At 40.2% G+C, this 16,882-nt stretch overlaps 1 protein-coding gene across 2 annotated transcripts in view; it reads left to right on the forward strand.

The window, feature by feature from the left end:
* Positions 1 to 329: 329 nt before the first annotated feature.
* Positions 330 to 16,882, forward strand: part of ITPRID1 (ITPR interacting domain containing 1) — a 64,418-nt gene continuing 47,865 nt past the window's right edge. For both annotated transcript variants that reach the window (XM_084896841.1, XM_084896842.1), the window contains exons 1-2: positions 330 to 421; positions 7,925 to 8,019. The gene's annotated coding sequence lies outside the window, so the exon portion shown is untranslated. The remainder of the gene's footprint in view (positions 422 to 7,924; positions 8,020 to 16,882) is intronic.

A 16,882-nucleotide genomic window follows, 5' to 3' on the forward strand; every position in this document is an offset into this window, starting at 1 on the left:
GTCCCCTCTCCCTCTGTGTTCTCGATACTCCCCCATGAGTATTACTAGTTGTGCCCTCCAAAAGGCTGCAAACATTTTAGGAGAGAGGTGTTTCTTGGACAGTCTGGCACAAGGTACACCTCCAAAAATTTTGTGGGACCCATGAATGCAGGAAGTCTCAGTCCTCTGCATTGGATATTTCCTGAGACAAAAAGGATTGGGAAGGGAGGTTTTTCCTTGGGGCAAATGGGCGTGGCCTATGAAAATGTCATGTAAGATTAATCAAATGCTGCACTGTTTCCTTCAGAAGCAGTCCAGGTACACAGTTCAGGAGCAGAGCTTTTGTTGCAGGTGAATGCAGGCCAGTGGAGGGGGCTGTGAGGATCAGCTTCCTTAGGGATGGACTTAGCTTGTTCCCTGAGTTCTACACCAACTGGGGCAGGTAAGACTATTTATTATGAGCCTTTCTTTGTGCCATAGCAACCTCCATGTTCACCCTGATCACTGAAAGTCTGCTTCCTTCCTATTTGTAAGATTCTTTCGACTAAGTGGACAGGTTTGGGTTGAATGCAGGTGAAATCGGTGAGACCTCAGCTATTGATACAGAATGATGTTAAATGCTGTTGGTGATGAGGGGGCTGACAAGTTCACTGAGGAAGAGACAGAGGAGAATTAAGTATGAGTCACCCTGCATAGGGGCAGATCAAATAGAAAAATGATCTAAAGTTGTAGGTAAGAATAGACAAATAAATAAGTGGTATGGTAGTGAGAATTAGCTAATCCCAGGGCTGGAGGGAGGGAAAGAGAGAGATCCAAGAGGTAGAATTGCTTACAAGCATGGTGCTCCATTTCTGGTTTCCAGATGGTGATGCTTTTTGTGTGAGGATGTCATTCAGAACAATGTTCAGAATGCCATAATTACAGTGGTATTTTGGTACTTCATCTTTAACAGATATAAGTTGTCAATCAATGAAATGTGCCAAATACTAATGAAATTGAATGTTCCAATCCAACAATAGAACATATTTATATAATTGCTTTAAATATATACATACATGTGTATATGTATGTGTGTCTGTCTATTTGTCTGTCTGCACCCCTGTATGATAAAAGCAATTATATTTTCATAAAATACTTTTTTTAAAGTAAGCCCAGGGTTCCCTATCACTTCTCCTAGTTCTGAGGTGAGGCTGTCTTGTTTTAATCAGCATTACTGGGGAGCTGTCAGGAGAGAGAGAAAAGGTGCTCTAGAAATTCTCTAAACCTGGTTGACAATATGCAGCTAAATAACAACTTTCCTGAACTCTTTCCCCATCTCCTCCAAGATGAAGATCAAGAAGTGAGGGAGTTTGGGAGAAAATATTTTTTCCCAGAAAAGTGTAGTAGGGTGGCCTTTTCATTCTTTTTGGATACTTCACCACTAAGTAATACATGGAGTGATAAATGAAATGAGGGGGACACTCTGCCTTCTGCAGCAACAGTAAAGGAACAACTAGAGAGAGACACATAGTGGTATGGCCATATAATGTGGCCAGTAAACAGTAAGTCAGATCTACATGCTGGGACATGGCATGAAGTCTAGCAGGTGTTCATAAGAATCCCGAAGGATAAAGATTAGGAATGATTATGAGAACTTCACGAGGTTGAGAAGGTCAGGGAAAGTTATCATTTTGTTTTATATACATTGTAAAGTTTCACATGCTTACAATGAGCCATACTGACATATCTATACTAATAAAAGCCTAGATGGCCCTCATGCCCTCCCAGGATGCCCTCACGTGGCCACAAGATGACCACCTCCACGTCATCACAAGATAGTTGTCCCACAAGATGGCTGGTGGGGGAGGGCAGTTAGGGACCATCAAGGGGGCAGGAGAGAGCAGTTGGGGGCAATCAGGCTGGCAGGGGAGCAGTTAGGTGTCAATCAGGCCAGCAGGGGAATGGTTAGGGGGCGATCAGGCTGGCAGGCAGATGAGTGGTTAGGAGCCAGTGGTCTCAGATTGTGAGAGAAATGTCCCATATTGGAGAGGGTGCAGCTGGGCTGAGGAACCACCTATCCCCCTCCCCCACCCCACCCCCGCCACCTCCATGCATGAATTTCATGCACTGGGCCTCTATATTTTATATAAAGAATGGATGACTGAAGGAGGGAATGTGAATGAGAGAATGAGAAAAAAAGAGTGAAGAAATCAGGGCACAAATTCCAAGAATATGAAGCTCTTTTACAGATGGGACTAATGATTTTCTGTTTCATGTTATAAGATGCCAAAGATACTACATTATGTAAAGAAATTATCTATGTATTTTGAGTCATCCTTAATAAATTATGTTGCTAATATAATAATTAAGCTCTTAGTAAATTTAATATAATATTAATAAAAAGGGGAAAGAAAGGGGGTACATTTGGGAACATACGTAGTTTAATTTAAAAAACAAAAGAAGGGAAAAAAGAGCTGGACTCCCAGAACCATAGGGCACACAGAGCAGGTTGGACAAGTTTCTGGGAATCTCAAGGATTGGGCAAGGAGAGAGAGGGGCCAGGAGGCTAATAATGAAAGCCTCTTATAAACATAATATTTTATAATGTACACAATATTTCATCACCTTGATGTCTTATAGGTATTTAGATAGTATTTTGTTATATTGTTTATGGGTTCTAGAAAATAAATATTGAAAATATTTTCAGAGAAGCGAAGTAATATATCAAACCGTAGCCATTTCAAATAAAAACTCTACACAAATTATATGATCTTATTTATCTTCTACTTCTTTGTTTCCATGATGCCTATAAAATTCAATTATGCCTATCACCCTGGATATCCTTCAAACCGAGGGAAATTTCAGGGACGGCAGGTGTAGTATAAGGGAGGTAGGAAATGCGGCTGAGTTAGAGATGGTAAAGCTCAGAAAAAGAAAGCAGCTTGCTCTAAGTAGCACAGATAAGAGATGGTGGAGCCTAGACCTAATTCTAAGTCTGGGTCTCTGAAGCTATACTCTTAAGGGGAAAATAAAATCACATTTTATATGAATAAGAGAACTACATGCTCATGTGGCTGTAAATAGAGCCTCACGTACTCAGTCACACTTCCTAAAAGCACCATTTTCACAAAATCGATGTAGAGACTGCTCTGTGACAACAGGTGACTGGCACCAAAGCTGCCTAACTCGGAGGTTGCTGCGTAGGTGGATTCCACACAGGAGGGGTCCATTCCACTGGATAATGGGGATATGATGGGCAGAATAATGGCCCCATATCAAACATGTTTGATATGTTTACCTTCCATATCAAAAGGGACGTTGTAGATGAGATTAAGTTAAGGATCTCCAGAAAGAGAGATTAGCTGGATCCCAGGGTCCTCATTAGAGAGAAACCGGAGAGTCTGAGTCTGACAATGGATGGGATGATGGAAGTGGAGGATCAGAATCAGAGAGAGATTTGAAGCTGCTGCAATACCGGTTTTAAAAATGGAGGAAGAGGTCGTGAGCCAAGGGATGTGAGCAGCTTCTGGAAGCTGGAAAAGGCCAGGCAATGGATTCTCCCCCGGAAAGAAGCACAGTCTTGCTGACACCTTGTTTTAGCTCAGTGAGGCCCATTTTGGAGTCTGTCCTCAAAAACAATAGTATAATAAATTTGTTTTGTCAGTTTGTGGTGATCTGTTGTAGTCCAATAGGAAAAAGCATACTGTAATGGACTCTACTACGTGAACTTGATTTTTCAAGCAATCATTGTCAGTTGGGGTTAGGGATGGAATAGCCAGAGAACATTGCTGATTAAGAGGTGGAAGAAGTTTACCCTTTGAGACAGCATGGAGGGACCTGGAGAGTATCATGCTAAGTGAAATAAGTCAGAGAAAGACAAGCATCACATGATCTCCCTCATATGTGGAATCTAATTAACAAAATGAACTGATGAACAGAGTGGATCCAGAGACATGGAAGCATGGGACAGAGTGTGGAATCTCAGAGGGAAGGTGGGGCAGGGTGGGTGAATGGGAGATTATCAGCCATAGACCTCATATGCATACATGCATAACCTATGGATGCAAACAGTGGGGTAGTGAGGGCCCGGGACAGGGGGCAGAGGTGGGCTAGAGAGGGTTGATGAGGGGAAAGAGAGACATATGTAATACTTTCAACAATAAAGATTTTTTTTAAAAGAGAGAGATGGCAGAATCACTAATGTTATAAGGGCCTCAGAGTTTAATTAAAGCCTACTTTTTATGTCACAGTTCAGTTAATTTTATCAGACATTTATTTCCTGTGAACAGAGTAAACTGGAATACAGTTCAGCTACCTGGGGTGGCCTGGAAAACTTCCCCCAAATACCATTCATTTGCATTCTGGAAGCATGTTATACCTCAGTGCGGCAATGAGGGATTCACAGCATGCGTGGCTATTCAGAGTCATAGCTTTTTCACTTGTTTCAGGACTCAAGGTTGAAGAGCTGCCTCCATTTCATTACTGTTCTATGTGGTCAGATTTAACATGTTCATTGTTAAAAAGCAACTTCAGTTTTCTTATCCACTTTGATCTAGTCTGTCAAGTGGGTAATCTAAGTCAGAAGACTGTGCATTTCCCCCATGGGGATCAGTAAAGCGAGGTAGTAAAAAAAAGGGGGTGTGTTTGTTGTTGTTATTGCCAGTATAATGCTGCTCATAAACGTAAAATATATCTTGAATTGCTCTGCTTCTAAAAGACTTTATTCACCTAGCCTCTATTATCTTTGGTTATTTTACACAGTGTCATAACTTTTTGCTTATGACTCCATCTCTATCCTAAAAAATGAAGTCCTTAATTTAGGGAGAATATCTTATTCTTATATCTATAGTACCTAGAAGAATGCAAGCCCAGAGATGCTGCTCAATAAATACTTATTGAGATGAAATTTAACTGAGTCCATTTGAGTTCAGATTTTAAATCCAGCCTCGACTTCCTCAGTGAGCTCTAGACCTATATATTCAGGCTGCCTGCCCAATGGCCATTGTCACCATCATTCATACCATCACCGTGCACCTAACAATGACTGTACCAAGTGGACGAGCCGTTTGTCATGCATTATTGCCGTGATCCCTACAATAATTATCAGAGGGAGCACCCACAAAATAAGTATTTGCATTTTGCTGGTGAGAATCATGAGTCTCAGGAACTATGACTGGCCCATTTTCTCACAGGTCATGAAGTTTTGGAGCCAGAGTAGAACTAAGCACTTATGGCTCCAAGTTCTAAGCAATTTATTGAACAACCGGGTTTTTCAGTCTCAACGCTCTTGACATCTGGGCCTGAAACATTGTGTGTTTATAGGGCTGGGTGACTGCTGTTTGCATTACAGTGTGTTTACTGTATTCCCCACCTTCCTATGACAACCAGAATATCTCCTTGGGGTCAAAATGAGTTCCAATGGAAGATCAATGATCTAATGGCAGGCACAATGTGGTAAGTACTGTGGGACAAGCATAAGCAAAATAAGAATAAAATTTGGGGAGGTCCCCTCATAGTGAAGGTAGAATTTGACTTGGATCTTTATCATAAAAATGATTGAATTGACTGAGCAAGATTTATTGTGATGCATGAATATCAAATATGTGTGGAGCATGCGTGATGTTTTAAATTTAACTCTAAGGGGTAAAATGTAATAAACATTGTTAAATGTTTTCCTAAAACGAAACACCATCTTAACATCCATAGGGTGGAACATAGAGCTAATCTCATGATATGCACTTGGCATCATACTGTCTACTAGCGAGTGCTTAGGAAAGAATTGCCTCCATCTATTTTGGTAGCTTACTAGCCTAACAGTCACCCCCGGTCATCATTTAATTGTACTGCACATGAAGTTGGTATTTTCTAGTGAGCTTCCGGCTCATTGGGAATGCTCAAAAAAATATTGAGCTTGATTATCTTTGCATGCTTGCGGAAGGAAGGAAGGCCTACCTTTAGCTCTTGTCTTCTAGCTATGGTTCTAGAAACTCTCAACAAACAAGAATCGGTTTTCAGACTTAACTTGGTGAAACTAGACCAACTAGGCTAAATCTACTTCTGTTCAGAATCATTAAAAAACTGCAAAAGATTCTGACATTTCTGAAACATGCTCCCCTTCCCAGAATGAACCCTTGGGAAAGTGTACAGGAGCTGTTGGTATACTCTTTTTTGAACTCTGAGAATAAATATTATTGTTAGGAGTATGGATTTGGGAGTTAGATAGACCTAGTTTTGCCTGAGTCCTGGCTCTCTTCATTATGACTTGTGTGACTTTTTAAATATCTGTGAACCTCAGTTTCATCATCTATAAAATGAGAATAAAAATAATTCCTACTTGGAAGAATCAAGTAAGAAAATATTGACTTGAGGGGTTTGGCACAAGTCAATAATAAATGATGGCTATTATCATCTGATTTTTTCACCACTGTTAAGCACAGAATTCCTGGATGGGCTCCTGAGAGCAAAGGTCTTAGATACTGGTGGTGGGGGTGGCAGAAATCCTAAAAGATAGGGAATATCCCAAGATTGGGTGAGGGCCAGTGTGGAGGGCTATTCCAGTCCTGCTCAGTGACACTAGGAGCTCACCAGCTGTCAGAGGAGGAAGGGGGAGAATTGGTAAGGCCCTTTCCCTTCATTTCCCTTGAAGATTACCTCAGTACTTCCCTTTTAAATATGGGGGTTCCTGTGTGTTTGAAGTTAGATATAATCTGAAATGCATATGGTCTTTTCCATCATTTCAAATTCTAATAATGCAGTTTATCCAAATGAAGGGTATTGCTGTCATGCGTGACTCAAGAATATAATAATTATCATGTAGCGTTTTAGTATGATGCCCTTTACAAGGATGCATGCTGAATATGACTGTGAAGTTTAATTTTTAAAAATAAGATTGATAGCCCTAGCTGGTTTGGCTCAGTGGATAGAGAATCAGCCTGTGGACTTCAGGGTCCCAGGTTCAATTCCCATCAAGGGCACATGCCCAGCCCCCAGTAGGGGCATGCAGGAGGCAGCCAGTTGATGATTCTCTCTCACCATTGATGTTTCTGATCCTCTCTCTCGCTCCCTCTCTGAAATCAATTTTAAAAAAATTTTAAATGAGGTTGATAATGTGCTTACTTGCCTGTCTAAAGTAAAATTGTCTGAATCTTCCAAATAAATACTTTATAGATAGTGACATTTCAAGGAGGATAGGACTGACTCTTAGCCCTGACTGTTTGGCCCCTTCCTTATGTGTTCATGAGTATGCATATATATATATATATTTATGTTTTGTTCCCTCTGAACTTTCCTGGGAATTGAGTCTCTCCATCTAGAATATCAAGTTCTGCTGTCCCCATTTCTAGTGATGGTTTGCAATGCAAATCATTGGGGCTGGTAACACTTGGTACCGTCACCATGGTAACCAAATGACGACAAGTTCACTCTACTTCCTCAGCAAAGGATTTTTCAGTCCTGCACTCAGGGCTGATGCCACTGCCAACAGGTCAAAGGGCATTGAACAAAAAGCAGAAGGGTTCACAGAAATAAAAACACAGCTGGAACTCTTGTATTCCTTCCCCTCACACACTTCCTCTGAGTCCAGTTCCTCATAAGTCCAACCACTTCTAACTACTTTCTCACGGCTTCCTTTCTTCAGAGGGCTGGGTAGAGAGAATCACTATGTGTCTTTATCCTCAACTTGACCATGGACTTTGGCGAGCAGACTGTCCTGGCTTTCCATGACTAACATGTAAATAAGAGCAGATGGGAACCTGGGCCACAGTTCTGTGGTCACAAGGACTGTTTAGTGTTCCCAGCTGCGATGCTCAAGGAAACAGGAAGGTATCCAAGTTCTCTCCACAAGCTCCAAGGGCCACTGCTCTGCCGAGACACTTTTGTTCTACTTTAGTAACTCTCACAACTTGTTTGTTTGTTTCCCAGCCTGTGGGGGAGGGAATAAGAGTTCTCTGTTCTCATTTTCTCTCAGTTGGAATGAAAGGGCAGCCTGGCATGTTCTGAAAGCTTTTTACCTGCTGCTGTGTGACCAGGTGATTCCTAGGAAGAAAGACCATTAGCAATAAGGTAAGCATCTAATTGTTGGGGTTCTGGCCTGGATGGTTTCTGCACCCCGTGGCTCCCTGGGCGACCGCCATTAACACTGGACGATCTGAAACACAGGGAACGGGAAGCTCTAGGCTCACAATTGTAAGCAGAGTATTTCCCCTATGTTCGAACTGCCTCAAGCAGGTTTTGGAGGTGAGCTGCAGAAATTGTATTTTTCTTTTCATAGCTGTTCTTGGTAGCTTAGGACTTTTGTGTTGTGTTCACTGGTAACTTTTTCCCTTACAATCTGAGGGAAATCTAATCGTTAAGATGAAGTGAAGGAGTTAAACTCTTTGGTTGTTAACTAATCAGTGAATTCACGGAATATACAAACTGAGCTGGAGGTGCTTGGGCCATGTGGGACTTTTTGGTTCAGGCGGCACCTGCTATCAAAGTGAGAAGTCCCTTTGAAAGAGTAGAGAAAAGGATTCAGGGGTAGGCTTACCAGATAAATGAAAGACACCAGTTACCTTTGAATTTTAGAAGAACAGCAACATTTTTGGTATAAATATGTCCCAAGTGATGGGCCATACTTATGCTAAAAATTTTTTTTATCTGAAGTTCAAATATAGCGAAATTAGAAAAGGTTTTAAGAAAAAATAAATGAGCATTCACTTTTATCACTATAAAACTTTCACTATAATTTTCTATTGAAAAAATCACATAATTATCGTTGTCTTATTGTACCATATTAGGAAGTGATTTAATACTTAGGCTAAAACCTTAAAATAAGTGAGTTCAGAGTTCAATGACACTTGCCTCATAATGTTAACAAGAGGCTTTTTATTAGTTTCCCAACTAGATATTGAAATTATAATCAGGATTTTATGTAGGATTCATGCCTGGTTGACTGTTAAGACGCCAGACTGCTGCCTGAAGAGCCTTGGTCAGAGCCTCTTTAGCAATGACTCCATGTGGGTGTCCTGTGTGCTGAGAGACACTGACCTCCTTGTCTCTTGAGGCTGCACCTTAGGGCCAGGCTGAAAGACCCAGGACTGGTCACCTCCCAGATCAGGCTCCTCCAGGACTCTAGATGGCACCCAAGAGGAGCTCGGTGCAGAGGTGCTCTGAGTGTCCCAAACACTGGAAAACACTGCTGGCCTTCTGAGAGCATGGTCCAGGCCTGGTGGGATTCTGCACAGTCGCAGGTGATCTCTGTATACTCCAAAGGTAAATCAAGCAAGTTCATGAATGCTTTAGGAAGACAAATGATACAGAGAAAATGGGCATTTTTTTTTTTTTACAATACTTGTAATTTTATTGCAGAGTACAAAAAAATATTTTAAAGAATCTATTTGCCTTTCATGACATTGACATCTTTAAACCAGAACAGCTTAGTCATCTTGTAAAATGTCCCTCGATTTGGACTTAGTAGATAGTTCTTTTTTTCTTTTTTTAAATATATTTTATTGATTTTTGTACAGAGAGGAAGGGAGAGAGATAAGAGTTAGAAACATCAATGAGAGAGAGTCATTGATCAGCTGCCTCTTGCACACCCCCTACTGGGGATGTGCCCACAACCAAGGTACATGCCCTTGACCAGAATCAAACCCAGGACCTTTCAGTCCCCAAGCCGACGCTCTATCCACTGAGCCAAACCGGTTTTGGCAGTAGATAGTTCTTTATGATTAGATACAGTTTATGCATTTTGGGTAGGAATAGCACAGAAACAAGGAGGCATCCTTCTCAGGCATCATGTTAGAAGGAACAAACCATTGTATGTTCACCCGAGATGTGAATTCGGACACTTGGTATCTTAAGATGGTATCTGCTGAATTTCTCCACTGCGAAGTTGCTCTTCTCCCCCTGTATTTCTTAAGGTTGGTGACATTGTTGATGTCAGAGGAGTAAAAAATACTGAGGTTGGAAAAAGGACTTAGACATAGTAACTGTCTTAAATCTTGATTTCTTCTCCTCACTACCAGATATATTTCTTTATGTTCTTGGACAGAACCATCATGATCTTTTGCTATTGGATTGAAATACGATGTAATTTTTTTTAATTGTAAGACAATATATTTTTAAGCTTCAGATTTGCACACCTGAAGATCTTAAAGTGAATTGCTTGACCCATCATTAATTGTTTATTTTTTTAATTTATTAAATTTATTGTGGCAACATAGGATAATACAATTATATAGGTATCAAGTGTACAATCCTATAATATCTGCATATTGTATTGTGTGTTCACCACCCCAAGTTAAGTCTCCTTTAATTATTTATTTTCCCTTTATCCTCTTCTATCTCCTTCCACCCCTTTCCCTCTGGTAATCACCATACTGTTGTCTGTATCTATGAGTTGTTCTTTCTTTGTTTAATCCCTTCACCTTTTTTACCCAACCTCCAACCCCTTCCCCTGGTCACTCATTTTCTAAAGATATTAGGAAAGGTATATAAAAGGGATGGGTAATAGAGCTCAGCTAAAAGTATTCTCAAGAAAAACCACCATCTGCATTGGTCAGGGTTCTCCAGAGAAATTAAATAGAATCTATCTATATCTATATACATATCTATATCCATATCCATATACATCTATTATATCAATCTCTGTCTCTATCACTATCTCTGATATATATATTTATATTTATATTTATATTTATATTTATATTTATATTTATATATAGAGAGAAAGGGACAGAGATATCTATATCTATATCTATATCTATATCTATATCTATATCTATATCTATATCTATATCTATATCTATATCTATATCTATATCTATATCTATATCTATTTATTTGTCTATAGATTTGTTATAAGGAAGATGTTCACACAATTATGAGACATGAGCAGTTCCATGATCTGCCATCTGCAAGCTGGAGACCTAGGAAAGCTGGTGGTGTGGTTCTAGTGAGTCCAAAGCTGGAGAAACAGTTTTAAAGAACCAGGTGTAAATCCCAATTCCAGAGCAGGAAGAGACTGAAATCCCAACTCACTCAGAGAGGCAGAGCAAAGGGAATTTTCCCTTCACCTTGTTCTTCTGTTCAGGCCCTCAACAAGTTGAATGATGCCCACCCGTGGGGTGAGCAATCTGTGTTACTCAGGCTACTGAGTCAAACACTACTCTCTTCTGGAAACACCATTAGAGACACACCCAGAAACAATGAATAGCCAGATATCTGGGCACCCCGTGGCTCAGTCAAGTGGATACATAAAATTAATCATCACACCGTCAGTTAAGATGACTTGTGATTTCAGTAAGCTAACACTGAAGAACATCTGTTTAATTGTTGCAAAGCCACTGCTTAATAGCCCTTGGGTGAAATTTATGCTATAATTGCTCACATGCATTTTAATCCCCTTATCTGGAACGTTTGCCTCCCCATTATCTCATCTTCAAGAGCCGGAGCCAATACTTCCCCTTCCAAGAAGGCTTTTTATGCCCCTGAATGAACATTTTCCTCCTTTAATATTTGAGAACAGTTGTTTTGTACTTCTCCCAAAATGCATATTATATTCTGCTTCAACATATATAGTTAATAAGTACTATTTCTTATAACCAACTGTAAGATCCTCAAAGTTCCTTTGTACACAGTAGACAGTAAACTTTTAAATTAAGCTGAATTAGTAGATATTATTGAGCACGAGTATCTAATGCACTTTTATTAGCAACTACTAGTACACAGTAAGGTACCTGATATGATAGAAACTACAAAGATGAGTAAGTCACAATTCCCACCCACAGAGAGCAAAGACAGAGTCCAGGGTCAGAAGGAATCATTCATTCATTAAACAGTTATTGCTGGTTACTTATTATTATTCATGTCCTAGACCAGTGTTTCCCAAACTTTTGACATATGTGTACCTTCTATAATTTTCATAACGCTGAGTACCCCTCGCACTCATGAGAACATAGAATTAGGCGCAGCTAAGCACAGTGCAGTGCATATCCCCACCAAACTTCGGTGCAACGCGAACCCCCACCAAACTCTTCCCGTACCCCTGGGGGTACGCGTACCACACTTTGGGAAACACTGTTAGACTATTATTCATGTCCTAGACTGCATAAGGCATGGTCCTGGTCCCCAAGGACCATGGAGTTCATTTAGTTGAATGGAAAAGGCAGAAGTATAAATAAACCACTTGATTGTGAAGAGTACTACAGTAAGGGGTTGCTGTGAGTGCCATAAGAGGCTAAGGTGGGAGTAGAGATCGGTAAAAAGAAAAAGTTCTATAGAATAAGTTCTCTTTGAACTCAATGAGATGGCGTTCAGTAATGAAAAGGGCAGTGCTGCTAGGGGCATCTGCAACCCATGGGATCAGCGAAGAAGGCGCATTTGAAAACAAGTAGTTGTGTGTATCGGGAACATGGTATGCATGAAGAGCCTGGATTGCAATGATATGGGAACGGGGGTGGGGGTGGGGGCAGAAGTAGATCATAGATACAAACATCCTTTCATTCTCCCTCTAGGATGAGGCAAGGCAAATGTTGAGAAGACAAGAGTAGAAATGAAGAGAAAAGAGGGATTTATTGAGAAAGAAAAATCACTTTAAAGTTGGAAAGGGATTGGAACAGGGCTAGCAGTCAGTAAATCAGTTGATCCAACCTTACCAGCCTTGAAGGCATTTCAAGTATCCAGGAAGCTATATGATGATTCTTGAATTAATCATTGTTTGCTTATTTTCACCAGCAAAAGATAAAAACTCGAAGTCCAAGAGAACTGACTTTGGGTTCCAACTTGGGCATAACTGCCTTGTCTTTTAATCCAGCTTGCTCCTAAATGGCAGGAGTGAGCACCCTTCACATATTTCATGGTGGGAGGAAGCCACCCACAGAGCAAGTCATCACAGACTGCTTGTTCCTCCCAGCAGAGTGTTGACAGAACACTCTCTTCCCCAGGATCTGCCTCTACTTCACTGAATTACTCGGAAATCTTTGCAAGTATTTGTGGGATTTGATACTTGGATAGAGAGGAAGAGCAGAAGGGCATTCCTGGCTTGGCTTTGTGGCTTGAGTTACTGAGTGGTCTTCCAAAGCCATGAGTAACAGGAACAATGTTGTATTCTTCTCACTTTTATAGTTTTGACGAACATAGCTTTAAAATCTTTTTTTAAATGCGAGCTGTCAACAGCATTGGTCAAATATAAGCAGTCTATGTGGTGGCTAGAAATAAAATAATCAACTTATGGAGTTGATTAATTTTCTCATACAGTGGGGGGGAAAAACCACTACATTCTAAGACAACTTAAAACTTCATGCTCAGTGTCATGCAACCAATTAGCTTTTTGTTGATTAATGAAAATCAACTTTTTTTTTTGTTTCTCTGGTAATGAATTAGGATCTTTATCTTTTTAGCACTTAAAAGGCACATAAGAGAAGTTTAAAAAAGATATTTATTCAGATAGTTTTGGTTGAAATGGCAGAAGTGGGCATCAAGTGATTACTCAGAAAACCTTGCTTTAAAATAGAAGTAGAAATATATATGTTTGTATATATATGTATGAAATCTTTAATGATCTTATAACCAGACTAGAGGCCAGGTGCACGAATTCATGCACAAATGCATGCAGGGGTACTTGGCCTGGCCAGTGATAGGGTTGATCAAGGCAGGCTGGTCAGGGGGAGGAACCACATGAGGTTGGCCAGCTGTGGGAGTGCACTGACCGTAAGAGCATAGCTCCTGCATTGAGTGTCTACCTACCCCCTGGTAGTCAGTGCACATTATAGCTACCGGCCGGTCATCTGGTTGTAATGATTGCTTAGACTTTTATTTATATATAGACTTACTTTGATATTTCCTGATTCCTTGTTGGCATTCATTTAATAATCATCCGTTGAGTACTTTTCCCATACAATTATGATATGAGAGGTAGGATCTCGGTCCTGAATAAAATCTCAGTGTGGTTAAAGAGAAGTGTAGCCAAAACCGGTTTGGTTCAGTGGATAGAGTGTGAGCCTGTGGACTGAAAGGTCCCGGGTTCAATTCCAGTCAAGGGCATGTACCTTGGTTGCAGGCACAACCCAAGTGGGGATGATTCTCTCTCACCGATGTTTCTAACTTTCTATCTCTCTCTCCTCCTCTCTGTAAAAAATCAATAAAAATATATTTTAAAAAAAGAGAAGTGTAAACACAGATTTACAAAACAATTGATAATACTTTATTTACAGAGGAGAAATTAAAACCATACTAATATAAGGAGAGACTGTAAATAGAGAAGATAAGAAGGGGCTGAGGACTTATAAAACATTCAAAATTTAGAAGTTAGAAACCAGGAAAAGAGCTTCAGAAAAATGCTTTGAGTGAGATAGGAGGAAATCTGGATGAGTGTGGTATTAGAAAACAAATGAAAAGATTACTTACATTAAGATAAAGTAGTCAACTCCATTGAATGCTGCTGGAAATTATGAAAGGATAAGAACTGATAGTTGATCGTTGTCATACTGATTTTGCGTTTGTTATAAAGAGACTCAGGAGGTGTGAATGATGCTGTAAATCAGAGTCTTTTGCAGTGATCCAAGCAGCATGATGAGTTCTGATGTATATCAGATTGATGGCCATAGAAGTGGTTCGTCTGAGATATAGTATTATTATTAAGGGCCCTGCACCTCTTTTTTTCTTTTCTTTTCTTTTCTTTTCTTTTCTTTTCTTTTCTTTTTTTTCTTTCTTTCTTTCTTTTTCTTTAAATGGCTTGACGTGAAAGGATTGGAGGAATTAAGGAAGACTTATTATTTCTTGGCCTAAAGAGTGGTATCACTTATTGAGATGAGAAACACTGGCATAGAACATGTATGTGGGGGAGGGGGTTCAAATAAAAGTCAAGAAAAGAATAAAGAATTTAGTGTGGCATGTATAAGATAAAGATGTCTATAGAGATGGCAAATAGCTTCAGAAGGGGCTCAGGGACCCTGTTCTGAAGCTCTATACCAGAGGTAAGAAGTGTGAACCAGCTCTCTTAGGACTGGTTGCTTAGTTAATGTATAGAGGGAGATGAATGGCTCATAGTAGTAATCTTTTCAAGAGCATGAGGGGTTCTGGAAGCTTCCTTTTTAAACTTCTATGAGTGGTATTACAGCTGGGGAAGGGGGAAGATCTTCCTAGAGCACATGGCTCTGGGAAGACTTCTGTTATGCCCTGCTCCTGGGGAAGTCATTGTATATGGAGGGTGGAGGGGAGGCAAGCTGGACACCATTTGAGATCTTATGAAGGCTTGAGCATAGGCTGGGGTATTGAGGATCTGTGGTGGGGACATAAAGATGCTGAGATCCTTGTGGACCAGAATGCTTTGGGGATGTTCTTCCATTATGCTTTTTTCTTCTGGACCAAGGAGTCCTTCAGAGGTGGTGGCCAGGCTAGAGCTTCAGCCTATCATTGTCACCTTGAAATTTAATTCATAGTCGATGGAATTTCCAGACTTTGATATGAGCTTCTAATCGTCTCAGGGAAATCTGTGTTCTCATGGTTGCAGAAATATTTTATTCTCCAAATATATGAACTCAATTATCTACACTAAGTAGTCTCAAAATACCCAGGTTATCCACACACTAAGAGTGTCAAATGTATCTCCTATGAGAAAAACTATTGCATTAACTGGTTATCCTTTACTTGACAGTTCTTGGCATTGCGATAACAGGAGGCAACATAGAGAAGAGAGGGAAAGGGGGAAATAAAACTTGACCAATATGGGCATTGATTCTTTTGTAGACATTTTTTATAAAATTTCTCCAAAACCCTATGGAATGGTTATTTCATACTCATTACAGACATGAAGAAGTAGATGATCAGAGATGTTTAAAGATTTCCCCAAGGAGATATCGAGGAAGCAGCAGAGCTGAGATTAAAATCTGGAATTATTTGACCTGAAAGCACTTGTTCTTTTAACCACATAAAAACCAAGAATACTCACTATGACAACTGGATGTTTCTCTCCCAAATAATCACGCAATCAACTAATAGTTACAGATTCTTCACCGTGGGCAAAGAACTGTGCTGGGATCTCTGGGGGCACAGAGATAAAGAAAGCACAGCCCTTACCCTCAGGTATGAACAACCTCATTGGCAGCTTGTTTGCATAGAGGTGCAAACCTTTAGCTCCAGAGGACAGGAATGGAATCATCGTCGCTGCTTTAGGTATTAAAGCACCACAGTGAAAAGGAGTGTGGTTGGTTGGTTCAGTTCATGCAAGTGAAACACACGCAATGTAAAATTAATGTAGCAAAGCCATTTTTCTCATTCTGATTCTTTTTAAAATTTCAAAATTTTGATAACATTTTAATGCATTGTTTTTTTTATTTTGTTTTTGTTTTTGTTTTTTGGTCCTAGCTGGTTTGGCTCAGTGGATAGAGCTTCAGCCTCCAGACTGCAGGGTCCCAGGTTTTATTCCAGTCAAGGGTACATGCCAGGGTTTCAGGCTTTATCCCATCTCTCATCATTGATCATCATCATCATCATCATCCTTCTCTCTCTCTCTCTCTCTATCTCTCTCTCTCTTCCCCCTCCTCTGAAATCAATAAAAATACATTGCTTTTTTGTCTTTTCAATACATTGATTGTTGGTTTTGTTGTTTTTACAAAATTAAGTTATTAATGCATATATAGTTTTGCATTCTCTTATTCTATAAAATATGATAAGAAATTTCCCCAATTAATGGGAGTTCTTTGTACCCATAAGGATTAATGACGTAGTGATCAGGATAGAAATAATCTGGAGAGAAGAGGCTGCACAGGGTCCAGGGTCCAGGATGAGGATTCGTGTTTGGTTCCAAATGTCCTGAGGACAGAGTGGTTAACCGGTGGGATCACCAGAGGCCACGTGCCATAACGTCCACCCTGCCAGTCCGTGGGCAGTTCAGAGATGCCACCTGCTCTGTGTCCCTTCCCAAAGGGCTGCTCTGGGGGTC

Source organism: Pipistrellus hanaki, assembly GCF_964339955.1.
Source record: "Pipistrellus hanaki genome assembly, chromosome: 10".
Classification (NCBI taxonomy): Eukaryota; Metazoa; Chordata; class Mammalia; order Chiroptera; family Vespertilionidae; genus Pipistrellus; species Pipistrellus hanaki.